This window comes from Pseudophryne corroboree, unplaced genomic scaffold (genome assembly GCF_028390025.1).
Source record: "Pseudophryne corroboree isolate aPseCor3 unplaced genomic scaffold, aPseCor3.hap2 scaffold_388, whole genome shotgun sequence".
Taxonomy (NCBI): Eukaryota; Metazoa; Chordata; class Amphibia; order Anura; family Myobatrachidae; genus Pseudophryne; species Pseudophryne corroboree.
Window position 1 is genome coordinate 50,446 of NW_026970033.1, and position 20,647 is coordinate 71,092.

The 20,647-nt window shown below is 47.2% G+C and overlaps 19 non-coding genes and 3 pseudogenes across 19 annotated transcripts; 1 reads left to right on the forward strand and 21 right to left on the reverse strand.

Moving 5' to 3' along the window:
* The first annotated feature begins 462 nt into the window (after window positions 1-462).
* On the forward strand, window positions 463-625 carry LOC135022494 (U1 spliceosomal RNA). Its single transcript, XR_010219608.1, has one exon. It is a non-coding gene; the product is annotated as a U1 spliceosomal RNA (small nuclear RNA).
* Window positions 626-1,480: 855 nt separating this feature from the next.
* On the reverse strand, window positions 1,481-1,616 carry LOC135022613 (U1 spliceosomal RNA; annotated as a pseudogene).
* Window positions 1,617-1,768: 152 nt separating this feature from the next.
* LOC135022717 (U1 spliceosomal RNA) lies at window positions 1,769-1,932 on the reverse strand. The gene has a single exon (XR_010219790.1). It is a non-coding gene; the product is annotated as a U1 spliceosomal RNA (small nuclear RNA).
* A 674-nt stretch (window positions 1,933-2,606) lies between these two features.
* LOC135022627 (U1 spliceosomal RNA) lies at window positions 2,607-2,769 on the reverse strand. The gene has a single exon (XR_010219722.1). It is a non-coding gene; the product is annotated as a U1 spliceosomal RNA (small nuclear RNA).
* A 152-nt stretch (window positions 2,770-2,921) lies between these two features.
* Window positions 2,922-3,085, reverse strand: LOC135022395 (U1 spliceosomal RNA). Its single transcript, XR_010219511.1, has one exon. It is a non-coding gene; the product is annotated as a U1 spliceosomal RNA (small nuclear RNA).
* A 674-nt stretch (window positions 3,086-3,759) lies between these two features.
* LOC135022496 (U1 spliceosomal RNA) lies at window positions 3,760-3,922 on the reverse strand. The gene has a single exon (XR_010219610.1). It is a non-coding gene; the product is annotated as a U1 spliceosomal RNA (small nuclear RNA).
* A 151-nt stretch (window positions 3,923-4,073) lies between these two features.
* On the reverse strand, window positions 4,074-4,237 carry LOC135022455 (U1 spliceosomal RNA). Its single transcript, XR_010219568.1, has one exon. It is a non-coding gene; the product is annotated as a U1 spliceosomal RNA (small nuclear RNA).
* A 674-nt stretch (window positions 4,238-4,911) lies between these two features.
* Window positions 4,912-5,074, reverse strand: LOC135022590 (U1 spliceosomal RNA). The gene has a single exon (XR_010219700.1). It is a non-coding gene; the product is annotated as a U1 spliceosomal RNA (small nuclear RNA).
* Window positions 5,075-5,226: 152 nt separating this feature from the next.
* Window positions 5,227-5,390, reverse strand: LOC135022463 (U1 spliceosomal RNA). The gene has a single exon (XR_010219576.1). It is a non-coding gene; the product is annotated as a U1 spliceosomal RNA (small nuclear RNA).
* Window positions 5,391-6,091: 701 nt separating this feature from the next.
* Window positions 6,092-6,227, reverse strand: LOC135022599 (U1 spliceosomal RNA; annotated as a pseudogene).
* Window positions 6,228-6,379: 152 nt separating this feature from the next.
* Window positions 6,380-6,543, reverse strand: LOC135022561 (U1 spliceosomal RNA). Its single transcript, XR_010219674.1, has one exon. It is a non-coding gene; the product is annotated as a U1 spliceosomal RNA (small nuclear RNA).
* Window positions 6,544-7,217: 674 nt separating this feature from the next.
* LOC135022514 (U1 spliceosomal RNA) lies at window positions 7,218-7,380 on the reverse strand. Its single transcript, XR_010219627.1, has one exon. It is a non-coding gene; the product is annotated as a U1 spliceosomal RNA (small nuclear RNA).
* Window positions 7,381-7,532: 152 nt separating this feature from the next.
* LOC135022573 (U1 spliceosomal RNA) lies at window positions 7,533-7,696 on the reverse strand. The gene has a single exon (XR_010219685.1). It is a non-coding gene; the product is annotated as a U1 spliceosomal RNA (small nuclear RNA).
* A 2,424-nt stretch (window positions 7,697-10,120) lies between these two features.
* On the reverse strand, window positions 10,121-10,284 carry LOC135022648 (U1 spliceosomal RNA). The gene has a single exon (XR_010219734.1). It is a non-coding gene; the product is annotated as a U1 spliceosomal RNA (small nuclear RNA).
* A 152-nt stretch (window positions 10,285-10,436) lies between these two features.
* LOC135022469 (U1 spliceosomal RNA) lies at window positions 10,437-10,600 on the reverse strand. Its single transcript, XR_010219582.1, has one exon. It is a non-coding gene; the product is annotated as a U1 spliceosomal RNA (small nuclear RNA).
* Window positions 10,601-11,270: 670 nt separating this feature from the next.
* LOC135022592 (U1 spliceosomal RNA) lies at window positions 11,271-11,434 on the reverse strand. Its single transcript, XR_010219701.1, has one exon. It is a non-coding gene; the product is annotated as a U1 spliceosomal RNA (small nuclear RNA).
* Window positions 11,435-12,269: 835 nt separating this feature from the next.
* LOC135022600 (U1 spliceosomal RNA) lies at window positions 12,270-12,405 on the reverse strand (annotated as a pseudogene).
* A 152-nt stretch (window positions 12,406-12,557) lies between these two features.
* On the reverse strand, window positions 12,558-12,721 carry LOC135022584 (U1 spliceosomal RNA). The gene has a single exon (XR_010219695.1). It is a non-coding gene; the product is annotated as a U1 spliceosomal RNA (small nuclear RNA).
* A 674-nt stretch (window positions 12,722-13,395) lies between these two features.
* On the reverse strand, window positions 13,396-13,558 carry LOC135022515 (U1 spliceosomal RNA). Its single transcript, XR_010219628.1, has one exon. It is a non-coding gene; the product is annotated as a U1 spliceosomal RNA (small nuclear RNA).
* Window positions 13,559-13,710: 152 nt separating this feature from the next.
* Window positions 13,711-13,874, reverse strand: LOC135022396 (U1 spliceosomal RNA). The gene has a single exon (XR_010219512.1). It is a non-coding gene; the product is annotated as a U1 spliceosomal RNA (small nuclear RNA).
* Window positions 13,875-14,547: 673 nt separating this feature from the next.
* Window positions 14,548-14,710, reverse strand: LOC135022501 (U1 spliceosomal RNA). The gene has a single exon (XR_010219614.1). It is a non-coding gene; the product is annotated as a U1 spliceosomal RNA (small nuclear RNA).
* Window positions 14,711-14,862: 152 nt separating this feature from the next.
* Window positions 14,863-15,026, reverse strand: LOC135022735 (U1 spliceosomal RNA). The gene has a single exon (XR_010219808.1). It is a non-coding gene; the product is annotated as a U1 spliceosomal RNA (small nuclear RNA).
* Window positions 15,027-20,647: the final 5,621 nt, after the last annotated feature.

A 20,647-nucleotide genomic window follows, 5' to 3' on the forward strand; every position in this document is an offset into this window, starting at 1 on the left:
GGCTAGAGCTGGGGAGGGTCGCTGCTCGGGCACCCCCCTGTTAAGTGAAGGAGATCCAACTGAGGCAGCACAAGGGAACTCTCAAAAGAAGAACAAGGCTAGAGGAAGATCTGAAACAAAGAAATCTGACTTTTACCAGAGCTGACCAGAAGAAAACACAAACACAGTCCCCCACTACCACAAATAAAGCAGTCGAGTTTCCCACATTTGGGGAAATCACAGGGGTCAGCATACCCAAAATGCAATGAATGAACCTCACCTCGACTGCTTTATTTGTGGTAGTGGGGGACTGTGTTTGTGTTTTCTTCTGGTCAGCTCTGGTAAAAGTCAGATTTCTTTGTTTCAGATCTTCCTCTAGCCTTGTTCTTCTTTTGAGAGTTCCCTTGTGCTGCCTCAGTTGGATCTCCTTCACTTAACAGGGGGGTGCCCGAGCAGCGACCCTCCCCAGCTCTAGCCCAACTCATACTTACCTGCCAGGTGAGATACTATGATCATGAAGGTGCTTCTCCCAGGGCAAGGCTCACCCATTGCACTCTGGGTGTGCTGCCCCTGCGATTTCCCCAAATGTGGGAAACTTGACTGCATAATTTGTGTTTCCCCTGGTCGGCTATCGTATAATTCAGATCTCTTTGTCTCAGATCTCTCTCCAGCCTAGTTTGCTGTCTGTTTCCACTTCTCTTTTCTTCAGCCGCTCCCTTCTATACCCTTGTGCACTATCCTGACTTCTCCTCCCGTCTGCTTACTTTGTGCCTTCCAATGCACAATGCAAACTACAGGTAGTGCTGCAGGGCCCACACCCTTTTACTTGCCTTACAGAGCAGCTCTTGAGCTGTTACAGTGCCCAGCTGCTGCAAGAAATCTGCTTGAAAGCTTCAGGGGATGGGGCATGGCCAACATGAGCCCCACACCAAAGCAGGGTGCAGCAGAAGGCTGCCTAATACTGAAGCACCCCCAAACAACAAACCAAATGCAACAACTAGTGCAAGCATTCCTGGGGGAAGGCCTGCCGCAGATGGATTTGCATATGGTGATGTCATCCAAGCAGTGGGTCAAAGTTGGCTTCAACCCTCATCTGCATATGAAAACAGAAAAGGGGCGTGCAGGGCATGGTGGCCTTTTGCGGCGCTTGACTGACCCCTAGTTTGCATTAAACACCTCCACCCTCCTTCGGTGTGGGGCTGATGTTGGCTATGCCCCAGCCCCTGAAGCATTCAAGCTGATTTCTTGCAGCAGCTGGGCACTGTAACAGCTCCAGAGCTGCTCTGTAAGGCAAGTAAAAGGGTGTGGGCCCTGCAGCACTACCTGTAGTTTGCATTGTGCATTGGAAGGCACAAAGTAAGCAGACGGGAGGAGAAGTCAGGATAGTGCACAAGGGTATAGAAGGGAGCGGCTGAAGAAAAGAGAAGTGGAAACAGACAGCAAACTAGGCTGGAGAGAGACCTGAGACAAAGAGATCTGAATTATACGAGAGCCGACGAGGGGAAACACAAATTATGCAGTCAAGTTTCCCACATTTGGGGAAATCGCAGGAGCAGCACACCCAGAGTACAATGGGTGAGCCTTGCCCTGGGAGAAGCACCTTAATGATCATAGTATCTCACCTGGCAGGTAAGTAGGAGTTGGGCTAGAGCTGGGGAGGGTCGCTGCTCGGGTACCCCCCTGTAAAGTGAAGGAGATCCAACAAAGGCAGCACAAGGGAACTCTCGAAAGAAGAACAAGGCTAGAGGAAAATGTGAGACAAAGAAATCTGACTTTTACTAGAGCTGACCAGAGGAAAGCACAAACACAGTCCCCCACTACCACAAATAATGCAGTTGAGTTTCCCACATTTGGGGAAATCACAGGGGTCAGCATACCCAAAATGCAATGAATGAACCTCACCCTGGGAGAAAAATCTTCATGACCATGGTATCTCCTATGCAAAATAAGTATGATTTGGAATAGGGCTGGGGAGGGCCGCTGCTCATGCACATCTCTGTCAAGTAAAGGAGATTCAACTGAGGCAGCACAAGGGAACTCTCATCTGGGGACAACAACTGCAGGGAGAACATATATTTTCAGATGAACATGGGAGGGCAGAAAGCTGCCTAATACTGAAGCACCCCCAAACAACAAACCAAATGCAACAACTAGTGCAAGCATTCCTGGGGGAAGGCCTGCCGCAGATGGATTTGCATATGGTGATGTCATCCAAGCAGTGGGTCAAAGTTGGCTTCAACCCTCGTCTGCATATGAAAAGAGAAAAGGGGCGTGCAGGGCATGGTGGCCTTTTGCGGCACTTGGCTGACCCCTAGTTTGCATTAAACACCTCCACCCTCCTTTGGTGTGGGGCTCATGTTGGCTATGCCCCAGCCCCTGAAGCATTCAAGCTGATTTCTTGCAGCAGCTGGGCACTGTAACAGCTCCAGAGCTGCTCTGTAAGGCAAGTAAAAGGGTGTGGGCCCTGCAGCACTACCTGTAGTTCGCATTGTGCGTTGGAAGGCACAAAGTAAGCAGACAGGAGGAGAAGTCAGGATAGTGCGCAAGGGCATAGAAGGGAGCGGCTCAAGAAAAGAGAAGTGGAAACAGACAGCAAACTAGGCTGGAGAGAGACCTGAGACAAAGAGATCTGAATTATACGAGAGCCGACCAGGGGAAACACAAATTATGCAGTCAAGTTTCCCACATTTGGGGAAATCGCAGGAGCAGCACACCTAGAGTGCAATGGGTGAGCCTTGCCCTGGGAGAAGCACCTTCATGATCATAGTATCTCACCTGGCAGGTAAGTAGGAGTTGGGCTAGAGCTGGGGAGGATCGCTGCTCGGGTACCCCCCTGTAAACTGAAGGAGATCCAACTGAGGCAGCACAAGGGAACTCTCGAAAGAAGAACAAGGCTAGAGGAAAATCTGAGACAAAGAAATCTGACTTTTACCAGAGCTGACCAGAGGAAAGCACAAACACAGTCCCCCACTACCACAAATAATGCAGTCAAGTTTCCCACATTTGGGGAAATCACAGGGGTCAGCATACCCAAAATGCAATGAATGAACCTCACCCTGGGAGAACAATCTTCATGACCATGGTATCTCCTATGCAAAATAAGTATGATTTGGAATAGGGCTGGGGAGGGCCGCTGCTCATGCACATCTCTGTCAAGTAAAGGAGATTCAACTGAGGCAGCACAAGGGAACTCTCATCTGGGGACAACAACTGCAGGGAGAACACATATTTTCAGATGAACATGGGAGGGCAGAAGGCTGCCTAATACTGAAGCACCCCCAAACAACAAACCAAATGCAACAACTAGTGCAAGCATTCCTGGGGGAAGTTCTGCAGAAGACGGATTTGCATACGGTGATGTCATCCAAGCAGTGGGTCAAAGTTGGCTTCAACCCTCATCTGCATATGAAAAGAGAAAAGGAGCGTGCAGGGCATGGCGGCCTTTTGCGGTGCTTGGATGACCCCTAGTTCGCATTAAACACCTCCACCCTCCTTTGGTGTGGGGCTCATGTTGGCCATGCCCCATCCCCTGAAGCATTCAAGCTGATTTCTTGCAGCAGCTGGGCACTGTAACATCTCCAGAGCTGCTCTGTAAGGCAAGTAAAAGGGTGTGGGCCCTGCAGCACTACCTGTAGTTTGCATTGTGCATTGGAAGGCACAAAGTAAGCAGACGGGAGGAGAAGTCAGGATAGTGCACAAGGGTATAGAAGGGAGCGGCTGAAGAAAAGAGAAGTGGAAACAGACAGCAAACTAGGTTGGAGAGAGACCTGAGACAAAGAGATCTGAATTACACGAGAGCCGACCAGGGGAAACACAAATTATGCAGTCAAGTTTCCCACATTTGGGGAAATCGCAGGGGCAGCACACCCAGAGTGCAATGGTTGAGCCTTGCCCTGGGAGAAGCACCTTCATGATCATAGTATCTCACCTGGCAGGTAAGTAGGAGTTGGGCTAGAGCTGGGGAGGGTCTCTGCTTGGGCACCCCCCTGTCAAGTGAAGGAGATCCAACTGAGGCAGCACAAGGGAACTCTCGAAAGAAGAACAAGGCTAGAGGAAGATCTGAACAAAGAAATCTGACTTTTACCAGAGCTGACCAGAGGAAAACACAAACACAGTCCCCCACTACCACAAATAAAGCAGTCGAGTTTCCCACATTTGGGGAAATCACAGGGGTCAGCATACCCATAATGCAATGAATGAACCTCACCCTGGGAGAATAATCTTCATGACCATGGTATCTCCTATGCAAAATAAGTATGATTTGGGATAGAGCTGGGGAGGGCCGCTGCTCAGGCACATCTCTGTCAAGTAAAGGAGATTCAACTGAGGCAGCACAAGGGAACTCTCATCTGGGGACAACAACTGCAGGGAGAACACATATTTTCAGATGAACATGGGAGGGCAGAAGGCTGCCTAATACTGAAGCACCCCCAAACAACAAACCAAATGCAACAACTAGTGCAAGCATTCCTGGGGGAAGTTCTGCAGAAGACGGATTTGCATACGGTGATGTCATCCAAGCAGTGGGTCAAAGTTGGCTTCAACCCTCATCTGCATATGAAAAGAGAAAAGGGGCGTGCAGGGCATGGCGGCCTTTTGCGGTGCTTGGATGACCCCTAGTTCGCATTAAACACCTCCACCCTCCTTTGGTGTGGGGCTCATGTTGGCCATGCCCCATCCCCTGAAGCATTCAAGCTGATTTCTTGCAGCAGCTGGGCACTGTAACAGCTCCAGAGCTGCTCTGTAAGGCAAGTAAAAGGGTGTTGGCCCTGCAGCACTACCTGTAGTTTGCATTGTGCATTGGAAGGCACAAAGTAAGCAGACGGGAGGAGAAGTCAGGATAGTGCACAAGGGTATAGAAGGGAGCGGCTGAAGAAAAGAGAAGTGGAAACAGACAGCAAACTAGGCTGGAGAGAGACCTGAGACAAAGAGATCTGAATTATACGAGAGCCGACCAGGGGAAACACAAATTATGCAGTCAAGTTTCCCACATTTGGGGAAATCACAGGAGCAGCACACCCAGAGTACAATGGGTGAGCCTTGCCCTGGGAGAAGCACCTTCATGATCATAGTATCTCACCTGGCAGGTAAGTAGGAGTTGGGCTAGAGCTGGGGAGGGTCGCTGCTCGGGTACCCCCCTGTAAAGTGAAGGAGATCCAACTGAGGCAGCACAAGGGAACTCTCGAAAAAAGAACAAGGCTAAAGGAAAATCTGAGACAAAGAAATCTGACTTTTACCAGAGCTGACCAGAGGAAAGCACAAACACAGTCTCCCACTACCACAAATAATGCAGTCAAGTTTCCCACATTTGGGGAAATCACAGGGGTCAGCATACCCAAAATGCAATGAATGAACCTCACCCTGGGAGAAAAATCTTCATGACCATGGTATCTCCTATGCAAAATAAGTATGATTTGGAATAGGGCTGGGGAGGGCCGCTGCTCATGCACATCTCTGTCAAGTAAAGGAGATTCAACTGAGGCAGCACAAGGGAACTCTCATCTTGGGACAACAACTGCAGGGAGAACATATATTTTCAGATGAACATGGGAGGGCAGAAGGCTGCCTAATACTGAAGCACCCCCAAACAACAAACCAAATGCAACAACTAGTGCAAGCATTCCTGGGGGAAGGCCTGCCGCAGATGGATTTGCATATGGTGATGTCATCCAAGCAGTGGGTCAAAGTTGGCTTCAACCCTCGTCTGCATATGAAAAGAGAAAAGGGGCGTGCAGGGCATGGTGGCCTTTTGCGGCGCTTGGCTGACCCCTAGTTTGCATTAAACACCTCCACCCTCCTTTGGTGTGGGGCTCATGTTGGCTATGCCCCAGCCCCTGAAGCATTCAAGCTGATTTCTTGCAGCAGCTGGGCACTGTAACAGCTCCAGAGCTGATCTGTAAGGCAAGTAAAAGGGTGTGGGCCCTGCAGCACTACCTGTAGTTTGCATTGTGCATTGGAAGGCACAAAGTAAGCAGACGGGAGGAGAAGTCAGGATAGTGCACAAGGGTATAGAAGGGAGCGGCTGAAGAAAAGAGAAGTGGAAACAGACAGCAAACTAGGCTGGAGAGAGACCTGAGACAAAGAGATCTGAATTATACGAGAGCCGACGAGGGGAAACACAAATTATGCAGTCAAGTTTCCCACATTTGGGGAAATCGCAGGAGCAGCACACCCAGAGTGCAATGGTTGAGCCTTGCCCTGGGAGAAGCACCTTCATGATCATAGTATCTCACCTGGCAGGTAAGTAGGAGTTGGGCTAGAGCTGGGGAGGGTCGCTGCTCGGGTTCCCCCCTGTGAAGTGAAGGAGATCCAACTGAGGCAGCACCAGGGAACTCTCGAAAGAAGAACAAGGCTAGAGGAAGATCTGAGACAAAGAAATCTGACTTTTACCAGAGCTGACCAGAGGAAAGCACAAACACAGTCCCCCACTACCACAAATAATGCAGTCGAGTTTCCCACATTTGGGAAAATCACAGGGGTCAGCATACCCAGAATGCAATGAATGAACCTCACCCTGGGAGAACAATCTTCATGACCATGGTATCTCCTATGCAAAATAAGTATGATTTGGGATAGGGCTGGTGAGGGCAGCTGCTCAGGCACATCTCTGTCAAGTAAAGGAGATTCAACTGAGGCAGCACAAGTGAACTCTCATCTGGGGACAACAACTGCAGGGAGACCACATCTTTTCAGATGAACATGGGAGGGCGGAAGGCTGCCTAATACTGAAGCACCATCAAATATCAAACCATATGCAACAACTAGTACAAGCACTCCTGGGGGAAGGTCTGCAGCAGACGGATTTGCATACGGTGATGTTATCCAAGCAGTGGGCCAAAGTTGACTGGAACCCTCATCTGCATATGAAAAGAGAAAAGGGGCATGCAGGGCATGGCGGCCTTTTGCAGTGCTTGGATGACCCCTAGTTCGCATTAAACACCTCCCCCCTCCTTTGGTGTGGGGCTCATGTTGGCCATGCCCCATCCCCTGAAGCATTCAAGCTGATTTCTTGCAGCAGCTGGGCACTGTAACAGCTCCAGAGCTGCTCTGTAAGGCAAGTAAAAGGGTGTGGGCCCTGCAGCACTACCTGTAGTTTGCATTGTGCATTGGAAGGCACAAAGTAAGCAGACGGGAGGAGAAGTCAGGATAGTGCACAAGGGTATAGAAGGGAGCGGCTGAAGAAAAGAGAAGTGGAAACAGACAGCAAACTAGGCTGGAGAGAGACCTGAGACAAATAGATCTGAATTATACGAGAGCCGACCAGGGGAAACACAAATTATGCAGTCAAGTTTCCCACATTTGGGGAAATCGCAGGGGCAGCACACCCAGAGTGCAATGGGTGAGCCTTGCCCTGGGAGAAGCACCTTCATGATCATAGTATCTCACCTGGCAGGTAAGTAGGAGTTGGGCTAGAGCTGGGGAGGGTCGCTGTTCGGGCACCCCCCTGTCAAGTGAAAGAGATCCAACTGAGGCAGCACAAGGGAACTCTCGAAAGAAGAACAAGGCTAGAGGAAGATCTGAGACAAAGAAATCTGACTTTTACCAGAGCTGACCAGAGGAAAGCACAAACACAGTCCCCCACTACCACAAATAATGCAGTCGAGTTTCCCACATTTGGGAAAATCACAGGGGTCAGCATACCCAGAATGCAATGAATGAACCTCACCCTGGGAGAACAATCTTCATGACCATGGTATCTCCTATGCAAAATAAGTATGATTTGGGATAGGGCTGGTGAGGGCCGCTGCTCAGGCACATCTCTGTCAAGTAAAGGAGATTCAACTGAGGCAGCACAAGGGAACTCTCATCTGGGGACAACAACTGCAGGGAGACCACATCTTTTCAGATGAACATGGGAGGGCGGAAGGCTGCCTAATACTGAAGCACCATCAAATATCAAACCATATGCAAGAACTAGTACAAGCACTCCTTGGGGAAGGTCTGCAGCAGACGGATTTGCATACGGTGATGTTATCCAAGCAGTGGGCCAAAGTTGACTGGAACCCTCATCTGCATATGAAAAGAGAAAAGGGGCATGCAGGGCATGGCGGCCTTTTGCAGTGCTTGGATGACCCCTAGTTCGCATTAAACACCCCCACCCTCCTTTGGTGTGGGGCTCATGTTGGCCATGCCCCATCCCCTGAAGCATTCAAGCTGATTTCTTGCAGCAGCTGGGCACTGTAACAGCTCCAGAGCTGTTCTGTAAGGCAAGTAAAAGGGTGTGGGCCCTGCAGCACCACCTGTTGTTCGCATTGTGCGTTGGAAGGCACAAATTAAGCAGACGGGAGGAGAAGTCAGGATAGTGCGCAAGGGCATACTTTTCTCTTAGTCCGGGGGCAAGGCTTCAAAATGGGGTCTGCAACGGAGGAGACACAGGGGGCGTGGTCACAGCAGCTTTTCTCTACAGCCTGCACCAGCAGGAGCCTACACCATTTTTTATGATCACGCTGAACTGCAGTGCGACTGCAATTACAGCATGGTCAAGAAGGGAGGCGTCATGCTGGGTGGCCATGCCCTGTCACTGTGCAGGAGCCAGCACAGCTCACACACTAGTCCCCGGGTGCAGCCCCCAACCCCCGGGACACCCGGAGCAACAAAATGTAGATTCAGGCCACCAGGCCACGCCCCTACCTATGAAACCATGCCTCCTTTTTACCATTGCGCTGTTTATCTGCGCGCACTGCATTACAATCTCCCTCGCCACCTTTCTGGGTGTCACCAGTGATAGTGACACCTCTGCCATGCTTGTAGCAGCTGGTCCTAAGATCTACGCCTCAAGCCCTGAGTGTTTGCCCTTGTGACTTGTTGATCATCATAGCGAAGCAGATGCTTACAGAAAACTGCAGGGGCTTAGATTGAAAATAAAAAAATTGATGGGTATAAGGTAGAGAGGAGCGGGTTCGGTTCTCCGAGAACCGAATTCCCCACGAACTCCACGTGGTTTACACTGGTCCGAGGCAGGCTCGGTTGTTCCCGCCTGACTCGGAAAACCTGAACAAGGGAAAATGTCATCATCCCGCTGTCGGATTCTTGCGAGATTCGGATTCCATATAAAGAGCTGCGCGTTGCTGCCATTTTTACTCGTGCATTGAAGAGAGAGCGGAGAGGACGTGGCTATGTTCTCTCAGTGGAAATCTCAATATCAGTGCTCAGTATCAGTGGTTACTTATTGCTGCTCAGTAATACTAGCAGTGTGTCTCTCCTGCTCAGTGTCAGTTCTCAGTAGTATCCTCATCAGTGCTCAGTATCACTGCTCATTGTCTTGTGCTGCATTGTGGTGCTCAGCATACTACAGTACATTACTAATAGTCCAGTGCTGCATCTTGCTGCTCAGTGTCAGTTCTAGTATCCTCATCAGTGCTCACTATCACTGCTCATTGCATTGTGGTGTTCTGTATACTACAGTAACATAGTAATATAGTATATATAGAGGAGCGGGTTCGGTTCTCCGAGAACCGAATTCCCGACGAACTCCACGTGGTTTACACTGGTCCGTGGCAGGCTCGGTTGTTCCCGCCTGACTCGGAAAACCTGAACAAGGGAAAATGTCATCATCCCGCTGTCGGATTCTCGCGAGATTCGGATTCCATATAAAGAGCTGCGCGTTGCCGCCATTTTTACTCGTGCATTGAAGAGAGAGCGGAGAGGACGTGGCTATGTTCTCTCAGTGGAAATCTCAATATCAGTGCCCAGTATCAGTGGTTACTTATTGCTGCTCAGTAATACTAGTAGTGTGTCTCTCCTGCTCAGTGTCAGTTCTCAGTAGTATCCTCATCAGTGCTCAGTATCACTGCTCATTGTCTTGTGCTGCATTGTGGTGCTCAGCATACAACAGTACATTACTAATAGTCCAGTGCTGCATCTTGCTGCTCATGTTGGCTATGCCCCAGCCCCTGAAGCATTCAAGCTGATTTCTTGCAGCAGCTGGGCACTGTAACAGCTCCAGAGCTGCTCTGTAAGGCAAGTAAAAGGGTGTTGGCCCTGCAGCACTACCTGTAGTTTGCATTGTGCGTTGGAAGGCACAAAGTAAGCAGACAGGAGAAGTCAGGAGAGTGCACAAGGGCATAGAAGGCAGGGGCTCAAGAAAAGAGAAGTGGAAACAGACAGCAAACTAGGCTGGAGAGAGACCTGAGACAAAGAGATCTGAATTATACGAGTAGCCGACCAGAGGAAACACAAATTATGCAGTCAAGTGTCCCACATTTGGGGAAATCGTAGGAGCAGCACACCCAGAGTGCAATGGGTGAGCCTTGCCCTGGTAGAAGCACCTTCCTGATCATAGTATCTCACTTGGCAGGTAAGTAGGAGTTGGGCTTGAGCTGGGGAGGGTCGCTGCTCGGGCACCCCCCTGTCAAGTGAAGGAGATCCAACTGAGGCAGCACAAGGAAACTCTCAAAAAAAGAACAAGGCTAGAGGAAGATCTGAGACAAAGAAATCTGACTTTTACCAGAGCTGACCAGAGGAAAGCACAAACACAGTCCCCCACTACCACAAATAATGCAGTCGAGTTTCCCACATTTGGGGAAATCACAGGGGTCAGCATACCCAGAATGCAATGAATGAACCTCACCCTGGGAGAACAATCTTCATGACCATGGTATCTCCTATGCAAAATAAGTATGATTTGGGATAGGGCTGGGGAGGGCCGCTGCTCAGGCACATCTCTTTCAAGTAAAGGAGATTCAACTGAGGCAGCACAAGGGAACTCTCATCTGGGGACAACAACTGCAGGGAGAACACATATTTTCAGATGAACATGGGAGAGCTGAAGGCTGCCTAATACTGAAGCACCCCAAACAACAAACCAAATGCAACAACTAGTACAAGCATTCCTGGGGGAAGGTCTGCAGAAGACGGATTTGCATACGGTGATGTCATCCAAGCAGTGGGCCAAAGTTGGCTGGAACCCTCATCTGCATATGAAAAGAGAAAAGGGGTATGCAGGGCATGGCGGCCTTTTGCGGCGCTTGGATGACCCTTAGTTCGCATTAAACACCTCCACCCTCCGTCGGTGTGGGGCTCATGTTGGCTATGCCCCAGCCCCTGAAGCATTCAAGCTGATTTCTTGCAGCAGCTGGGCACTGTAACAGCTCCAGAGCTGCTCTGAAAGGCAAGTAAAAGGGTGTGGGCCCTGCAGCACTACCTGTAGTTTGCATTGTGCGTTGGAAGGCACAAAGTAAGCAGACAGGAGAAGTCAGGAGAGTGCACAAGGGCATAGAAGGCAGCGGCTCAAGAAAAGAGAAGTGGAAACAGACAGCAAACTAGGCTGGAGAGAGACCTGAGACAAAGAGATCTGAATTATACGAGTAGCCGACTAGAGGAAACACAAATTATGCAGTCAAGTGTCCCACATTTGGGGAAATCGTAGGAGCAGCACACCCAGAGTGCAATGGGTGAGCCTTGCCCTGGGAGAAGCACCTTCCTGATCATAGTATCTCACCTGGCAGGTAAGTAGGAGTTGGGCTAGAGATGGGGAGGGTCGCTGCTCGGGCACCCCCCTGTCAAGTGAAGTTCTGCAGAAGACGGATTTGCATACGGTGATGTCATCCAAGCAGTGGGTCAAAGTTGGCTTCAACCCTCATCTGCATATGAAAAGAGAAAAGGGGCGTGCAGGGCATGGCGGCCTTTTGCGGTGCTTGGATGACCCCTAGTTCGCATTAAACACCTCCACCCTCCTTTGGTGTGGGGCTCATGTTGGCCATGCCCCATCCCCTGAAGATGAACATGGGAGGGCAGAAGGCTGCCTAATACTGAAGCACCCCCAAACAACAAACCAAATGCAACAACTAGTGCAAGCATTCCTGGGGGAAGGCCTGCCGCAGATGGATTTGCATATGGTGATGTCATCCAAGCAGTGGGTCAAAGTTGGCTTCAACCCTCGTCTGCATATGAAAAGAGAAAAGGGGCGTGCAGGGCATGGTGGCCTTTTGCGGCGCTTGGCTGACCCCTAGTTTGCATTAAACACCTCCACCCTCCTTTGGTGTGGGGCTCATGTTGGCTATGCCCCAGCCCCTGAAGCATTCAAGCTGATTTCTTGCAGCAGCTGGGCACTGTAACAGCTCCAGAGCTGCTCTGTAAGGCAAGTAAAAGGGTGTGGGCCCTGCAGCACTACCTGTAGTTTGCATTGTGCATTGGAAGGCACAAAGTAAGCAGACGGGAGGAGAAGTCAGGATAGTGCACAAGGGTATAGAAGGGAGCGGCTGAAGAAAAGAGAAGTGGAAACAGACAGCAAACTAGGCTGGAGAGAGACCTGAGACAAAGAGATCTGAATTATACGAGAGCCGACGAGGGGAAACACAAATTATGCAGTCAAGTTTCCCACATTTGGGGAAATCGCAGGAGCAGCACACCCAGAGTGCAATGGTTGAGCCTTGCCCTGGGAGAAGCACCTTCATGATCATAGTATCTCACCTGGCAGGTAAGTAGGAGTTGGGCTAGAGCTGGGGAGGGTCGCTGCTCGGGTTCCCCCCTGTGAAGTGAAGGAGATCCAACTGAGGCAGCACCAGGGAACTCTCGAAAGAAGAACAAGGCTAGAGGAAGATCTGAGACAAAGAAATCTGACTTTTACCAGAGCTGACCAGAGGAAAGCACAAACACAGTCCCCCACTACCACAAATAATGCAGTCGAGTTTCCCACATTTGGGAAAATCACAGGGGTCAGCATACCCAGAATGCAATGAATGAACCTCACCCTGGGAGAACAATCTTCATGACCATGGTATCTCCTATGCAAAATAAGTATGATTTGGGATAGGGCTGGTGAGGGCAGCTGCTCAGGCACATCTCTGTCAAGTAAAGGAGATTCAACTGAGGCAGCACAAGTGAACTCTCATCTGGGGACAACAACTGCAGGGAGACCACATCTTTTCAGATGAACATGGGAGGGCGGAAGGCTGCCTAATACTGAAGCACCATCAAATATCAAACCATATGCAACAACTAGTACAAGCACTCCTGGGGGAAGGTCTGCAGCAGACGGATTTGCATACGGTGATGTTATCCAAGCAGTGGGCCAAAGTTGACTGGAACCCTCATCTGCATATGAAAAGAGAAAAGGGGCATGCAGGGCATGGCGGCCTTTTGCAGTGCTTGGATGACCCCTAGTTCGCATTAAACACCTCCCCCCTCCTTTGGTGTGGGGCTCATGTTGGCCATGCCCCGTCCCCTGAAGCATTCAAGCTGATTTCTTGCAGCAGCTGGGCACTGTAACAGCTCCAGAGCTGCTCTGTAAGGCAAGTAAAAGGGTGTGGGCCCTGCAGCACTACCTGTAGTTTGCATTGTGCATTGGAAGGCACAAAGTAAGCAGACGGGAGGAGAAGTCAGGATAGTGCACAAGGGTATAGAAGGGAGCGGCTGAAGAAAAGAGAAGTGGAAACAGACAGCAAACTAGGCTGGAGAGAGACCTGAGACAAATAGATCTGAATTATACGAGAGCCGACCAGGGGAAACACAAATTATGCAGTCAAGTTTCCCACATTTGGGGAAATCGCAGGGGCAGCACACCCAGAGTGCAATGGGTGAGCCTTGCCCTGGGAGAAGCACCTTCATGATCATAGTATCTCACCTGGCAGGTAAGTAGGAGTTGGGCTAGAGCTGGGGAGGGTCGCTGCTCGGGTACCCCCCTGTCAAGTGAAGGAGATCCAACTGAGGCAGCACAATGGAACTCTCGAAAGAAGAACAAGGCTAGAGGAAAATCTGAGACAAAGAAATCTGACTTTTACCAGAGATGACCAGAGGAAAGCACAAACACAGTCCCCCACTACCACAAATAATGCAGTCAAGTTTCCCACATTTGGGGAAATCACAGGGGTCAGCATACCCAAAATGCAATGAATGAACCTCACCCTGGGAGAACAATCTTCATGACCATGGTATCTCCTATGCAAAATAAGTATGATTTGGAATAGGGCTGGGGAGGGCCGCTGCTCATGCACATCTCTGTCAAGTAAAGGAGATTCAACTGAGGCAGCACAAGGGAACTCTCATCTGGGGACAACAACTGCAGGGAGAACACATATTTTCAGATGAACATGGGAGGGCAGAAGGCTGCCTAATACTGAAGCACCCCCAAACAACAAACCAAATGCAACAACTAGTGCAAGCATTCCTGGGGGAAGTTCTGCAGAAGACGGATTTGCATACGGTGATGTCATCCAAGCAGTGGGTCAAAGTTGGCTTCAACCCTCATCTGCATATGAAAAGAGAAAAGGGGCGTGCAGGGATGGCGGCCTTTTGCGGTGCTTGGATGACCCCTAGTTCGCATTAAACACCTCCACCCTCCTTTGGTGTGGGGCTCATGTTGGCCATGCCCCATCCCCTGAAGCATTCAAGCTGATTTCTTGCAGCAGCTGGGCACTGTAACAGCTCCAGAGCTGCTCTGTAAGGCAAGTAAAAGGGTGTGGGCCCTGCAGCACTACCTGTAGTTTGCATTGTGCATTGGAAGGCACAAAGTTAGCAGACGGGAGGAGAAGTCAGGATAGTGCACAAGGGTATAGAAGGGAGCGGTTGAAGAAAAGAGAAGTGGAAACAGACAGCAAACTAGGCTGGAGAGAGACCTGAGACAAAGAGATCTGAATTATACGAGAGCCGACCAGGGGAAACACAAATTATGCAGTCAAGTTTCCCACATTTGGGGAAATCGCAGGGGCAGCACACCCAGAGTGCAATGGGTGAGCCTTGCCCTGGGAGAAGCACCTTCATGATCATAGTATCTCACCTGGCAGGTAAGTAGGAGTTGGGCTAGAGCTGGGGAGGGTCGCTGTTCGGGCACCCCCCTGTCAAGTGAAAGAGATCCAACTGAGGCAGCACAAGGGAACTCTCGAAAGAAGAACAAGGCTAGAGGAAGATCTGAGACAAAGAAATCTGACTTTTACCAGAGCTGACCAGAGGAAAGCACAAACACAGTCCCCCACTACCACAAATAATGCAGTCGAGTTTCCCACATTTGGGAAAATCACAGGGGTCAGCATACCCAGAATGCAATGAATGAACCTCACCCTTGGAGAACAATCTTCATGACCATGGTATCTCCTATGCAAAATAAGTATGATTTGGGATAGGGCTGGTGAGGGCAGCTGCTCAGGCACATCTCTGTCAAGTAAAGGAGATTCAACTGAGGCAGCACAAGTGAACTCTCATCTGGGGACAACAACTGCAGGGAGACCACATCTTTTCAGATGAACATGGGAGGGCGGAAGGCTGCCTAATACTGAAGCACCATCAAATATCAAACCATATGCAACAACTAGTACAAGCACTCCTGGGGGAAGGTCTGCAGCAGACGGATTTGCATACGGTGATGTTATCCAAGCAGTGGGCCAAAGTTGACTGGAACCCTCATCTGCATATGAAAAGAGAAAAGGGGCAAGCAGGGCATGGCGGCCTTTTGCAGTGCTTGGATGACCCCTAGTTCGCATTAAACACCTCCCCCCTCCTTTGGTGTGGGGCTCATGTTGGCCATGCCCCATCCCCTGAAGCATTCAAGCTGATTTCTTGCAGCAGCTGGGCACTGTAACAGCTCCAGAGCTGCTCTGTAAGGCAAGTAAAAGGGTGTGGGCCCTGCAGCACTACCTGTAGTTTGCATTCTAGTGTCTTTCGTTTGGGAGAAAAATGCAAAGGTACAATACAGCTTTTCCTTGCCGATATCTCTCTTTTGCAAAGAGCTAGGCATTGGAAAATTCAGGGCTATACCGTGTAGATGAAGCACTAACAGGAGGCTTTTAAATTTTCATTCTAGTGTCTTTCGTTTGGGAGAAAAATGCAAAGGTACAATACAGCTTTTCCTTGCCAATATCTCTCTTTTGCAAAGAGCTAGGCATTGGAAAATTCAGGGCTATAACGTGTAGATGAAGCACTAACAGGAGGCTTTAAAATTTTCATTCTAGTGTCTTTCGTTTGGGAGAAAAATGCAAAAGTACAATGCAGCTTTTCCTTGCCGATATCTCTCTTTTGCAAAGAGATAGGCATTGGAAAATTCAGGGCTATAACGTGTAGATGAAGCACTAACAGGAGGCTTTAAAATTTTCATTCTAGTGTCTTTCGTTTGGGAGAAAAATGCAAAGGTACAATACAGCTTTTCCTTGCCGATATCTCTCTTTTGCAAAGAGCTAGGCATTGGAAAATTCAGGGCTATAACGTGTAGATGAAGCACTAACAGTAGGCTTTAAAATTTTCATTCTAGTGTCTTTCGTTTGGGAGAAAAATGCAAAGGTACAATACAGCTTTTCCTTGCCAATATCTCTCTTTTGCAAAGAGCTAGGCATTGGAAAATTCAGGGCTATAACGTGTAGATGAAGCACTAACAGGAGGCTTTAAAATTTTCATTCTAGTGTCTTTCGTTTGGGAGAAAAATGCAAAAGTACAATGCAGCTTTTCCTTGCCGATATCTCTCTTTTGCAAAGAGATAGGCATTGGAAAATTCAGGGCTATAACGTGTAGATGAAGCACTAACAGGAGGCTTTAAAATTTTCATTCTAGTGTCTTTCGTTTGGGAGAAAAATGCAAAGGTACAATACAGCTTTTCCTTGCCGATATCTCTCTTTTGCAAAGAGATAGGCATTGGAAAATTCAGGGCTATAACGTGTAGATGAAGCACTAACAGGAGGCTTTAACATTTTCATTCTAGTGTACTTCGTTTGGGAGAAAAATGCAAAGGTACAATACAGCTTTTCCTTGCCGATATCTCTCTTTTGCAAAGAGATAGGCATTGGAAAATTCAGGGCTATAACGTGTAGATGAAGCACTAATAGGAGGCTTTAAAATTTTCATTCTAGTGTCCTTCGTTTGGGAGAAAAATGCAAAGGTACAATACAGCTTTTCCTTGCCGATATCTCTCTTTTGCAAAGAGATAGGCATTGGAAAATTCAGGGCTATAACGTGTAGATGAAGCACTAACAGGAGGCTTTAAAATTTTCATTCTAGTGTCTTTCGTTTGGGAGAAAAATGCAAAGGTACAATACAGTTTTTCCTTGCCGATATCTCTCTTTTGCAAAGAGATAGGCATTGGAAAATTCAGGGCTATAACGTGTAGATGAAGCACTAACAGGAGGCTTTAAAATTTTCATTCTAGTGTCTTTCGTTTGGGAGAAAAATGCAAAGGTACAATACAGCTTTTCCTTGCCAATATCTCTCTTTTGCAAAGAGCTAGGCATTGGAAAATTCAGGGCAATAACGTGTAGATGAAGCACTAACAGGAGGCTTTAAAATTTTCATTCTAGTGTCTTTCGTTTGGGAGAAAAATGCAAAAGTACAATGCAGCTTTTCCTTGCCGATATCTCTCTTTTGCAAAGAGATAGGCATTGGAAAATGCAGGGCTATAACGTGTAGATGAAGCACTAACAGGAGGCTTTAAAATTTTCATTCTAGTGTCTTTCGTTTGGGAGAAAAATGCAAAGGTACAATACAGCATTTCCTTGCCGATATCTCTCTTTTGCAAAGAGATAGGCATTGGAAAATTCAGGGCTATAACGTGTAGATGAAGCACTAACAGGAGGCTTTAAAATTTTCATTCTAGTGTCTTTCGTTTGGGAGAAAAATGCAAAGGTACAATACAGCTTTTCCTTGCCGATATCTCTCTTTTGCAAAGAGCTAGGCATTGGAAAATTCAGGGCTATACCGCGTACATGAAGCACTAACAGGAGGCTTTTAAATTTTCATTCTAGTGTCTTTCGTTTGGGAGAAAAATGCAAAGGTACAATACAGCTTTTCCTTGCCAATATCTCTCTTTTGCAAAGAGCTAGGCATTGGAAAATTCAGGGCTATAACGTGTAGATGAAGCACTAACAGGAGGCTTTAAAATTTTCATTCTAGTGTCTTTCGTTTGGGAGAAAAATGCAAAAGTACAATGCAGCTTTTCCTTGCCGATATCTCTCTTTTGCAAAGAGATAGGCATTGGAAAATTCAGGGCTATAACGTGTAGATGAAGCACTAATAGGAGGCTTTAAAATTTTCATTCTAGTGTCTTTCGTTTGGGAGAAAAAAGCAAAGGTACAATACAGCTTTTCCTTGCCGATATCTCTCTTTTGCAAAGAGATAGGCATTGGAAAATTCAGGGCTATAACGTGTAGATGAAGCACTAACAGGAGGCTTTAAAATTTTCATTCTAGTGTCTTTCGTTTGGGAGAAAAATGCAAAGGTACAATACAGCTTTTCCTTGCCGATATCTCTCTTTTTTTCAAAGAGCTAGGCATTGGAAAATTCAGGGCTATAACGTGTAGATGAAGCACTAACAGTAGGCTTTAAAATTTTCATTCTAGTGTCTTTCGTTTGGGAGAAAAATGCAAAGGTACAATACAGCTTTTCCATGCCGATATCTCTCTTTTGCAAAGAAATAGGCATTGGAAAATTCAGGGCTATAACGTGTAGATGAAGCACTAACAGGAGGCTTTAAAATTTTCATTCTAGTGTCCTTCGTTTGGGAGAAAAATGCAAAGGTACAATACAGCTTTTCCTTGCCGATATCTCTCTTTTGCAAAGAGATAGGCATTGGAAAATTCAGGGCTATATCGTGTAGATGAAGCACTAACAGGAGGCTTTAAAATTTTCATTCTAGTGTCTTTCGTTTGGGAGAAAAATGCAAAGGTACAATACAGCTTTTCCTTGCCAATATCTCTCTTTTGCAAAGAGCTAGGCATTGGAAAATTCAGGGCTATAACGTGTAGATGAAGCACTAACAGGAGGCTTTAAAATTTTCATTCTAGTGTCTTTCGTTTGGGAGAAAAATGCAAAAGTACAATGCAGCTTTTCCTTGCCGATATCTCTCTTTTGCAAAGAGATAGGCATTGGAAAATGCAGGGCTATAACGTGTAGATGAAGCACTAACAGGAGGCTTTAAAATTTTCATTCTAGTGTCTTTCGTTTGGGAGAAAAATGCAAAGGTACAATACAGCATTTCCTTGCCGATATCTCTCTTTTGCAAAGAGATAGGCATTGGAAAAATCAGGGCTATAACGTGTAGATGAAGCACTAACAGGAGGCTTTAAAATTTTCATTCTAGTGTCTTTCGTTTGGGAGAAAAATGCAAAGGTACAATACAGCTTTTCCTTGCCGATATCTCTCTTTTGCAAAGAGCTAGGCATTGGAAAATTCAGGGCTATACCGCGTACATGAAGCACTAACAGGAGGCTTTTAAATTTTCATTCTAGTGTCTTTCGTTTGGGAGAAAAATGCAAAGGTACAATACAGCTTTTCCTTGCCAATATCTCTCTTTTGCAAAGAGCTAGGCATTGGAAAATTCAGGGCTATAACGTGTAGATGAAGCACTAACAGGAGGCTTTAAAATTTTCATTCTAGTGTCTTTCGTTTGGGAGAAAAATGCAAAAGTACAATACAGCTTTTCCTTGCCGATATCTCTCTTTTGCAAAGAGATAGGCATTGGAAAATTCAGGGCTATAACGTGTAGATGAAGCACTAATAGGAGGATTTAACATTTTCATTCTAGTGTCCTTCGTTTGGGAGAAAAATGCAAAGGTACAATACAGCTTTTCCTTGCCGATATCTCTCTTTTGCAAAGAGATAGGCATTGGAAAATTCAGGGCTATAACGTGTAGATGAAGCACTAACAGGAGGCTTTAAAATTTTCATTCTAGTGTCTTTCGTTTGGGAGAAAAATGCAAAGGTACAATACAGCTTTTCCTTGCCGATATCTCTCTTTTGCAAAGAGCTAGGCATTGGAAAATTCAGGGCTATAACGTGTAGATGAAGCACTAACAGTAGGCTTTAACATTTTCATTCTAGTGTCTTTCGTTTGGGAGAAAAATGCAAAGGCACAATACAGCTTTTCCTTGCCGATATCTCTCTTTTGCAAAGAGATAGGCATTGGAAAATTCAGGGCTATAACGTGTAGATGAAGCACTAACAGGAGGCTTTAAAATTTTCATTCTAGTGTCTTTCGTTTGGGAGAAAAATGCAAAAGTACAATGCAGCTTTTCCTTGCCGATATCTCTCTTTTGCAAAGAGATAGGCATTGGAAAATGCAGGGCTATAACGTGTAGATGAAGCACTAACAGGAGGCTTTAAAATTATCATTCTAGTGTCTTTCGTTTGGGAGAAAAATGCAAAAGTACAATACACTTTTCCTTGCCGATATCTCTCTTTTGCAAAGAGATAGGCATTGGAAAATTTAGGCCTATAACGTGTAGATGAAGCACTAATAGGAGGCTTTAACATTTTCATTCTAGTATCCTTCGTTTGGGAGAAAAATGCAAAGGTACAATACATCTTTTCCTTGCCGATATCTCTCTTTTGAAAAGAGATAGGCATTGGAAAATTCAGGGCTATAACGTGTAGATGAAGCACTAACAGGAGGCTTTAAAATTTTCATTCTAGTGTCTTTCGTTTGGGAGAAAAATGCAAAGGTACAATACAGCTTTTCCTTGCCGATATCTCTCTTTTGCAAAGAGCTAGGCATTGGAAAATTCAGGGCTATAACGTGTAGATGAAGCACTAACAGTAGGCTTTAAAATTTTCATTCTAGTGTCTTTCGTTTGGGAGAAAAATGCAAAGGTACAATACAGCTTTTCCTTGCCGATATCTCTCTTTTGCAAAGAGCTAGGCATTGGAAAATTCAGGGCTATAACGTGCAGATGAAACACTAACAGTAGGATTTAAAATTTTCATTCTAGTATCTTTCGTTTGGGAGAAAAATGCAAAGGTACAATACAGCTTTTCC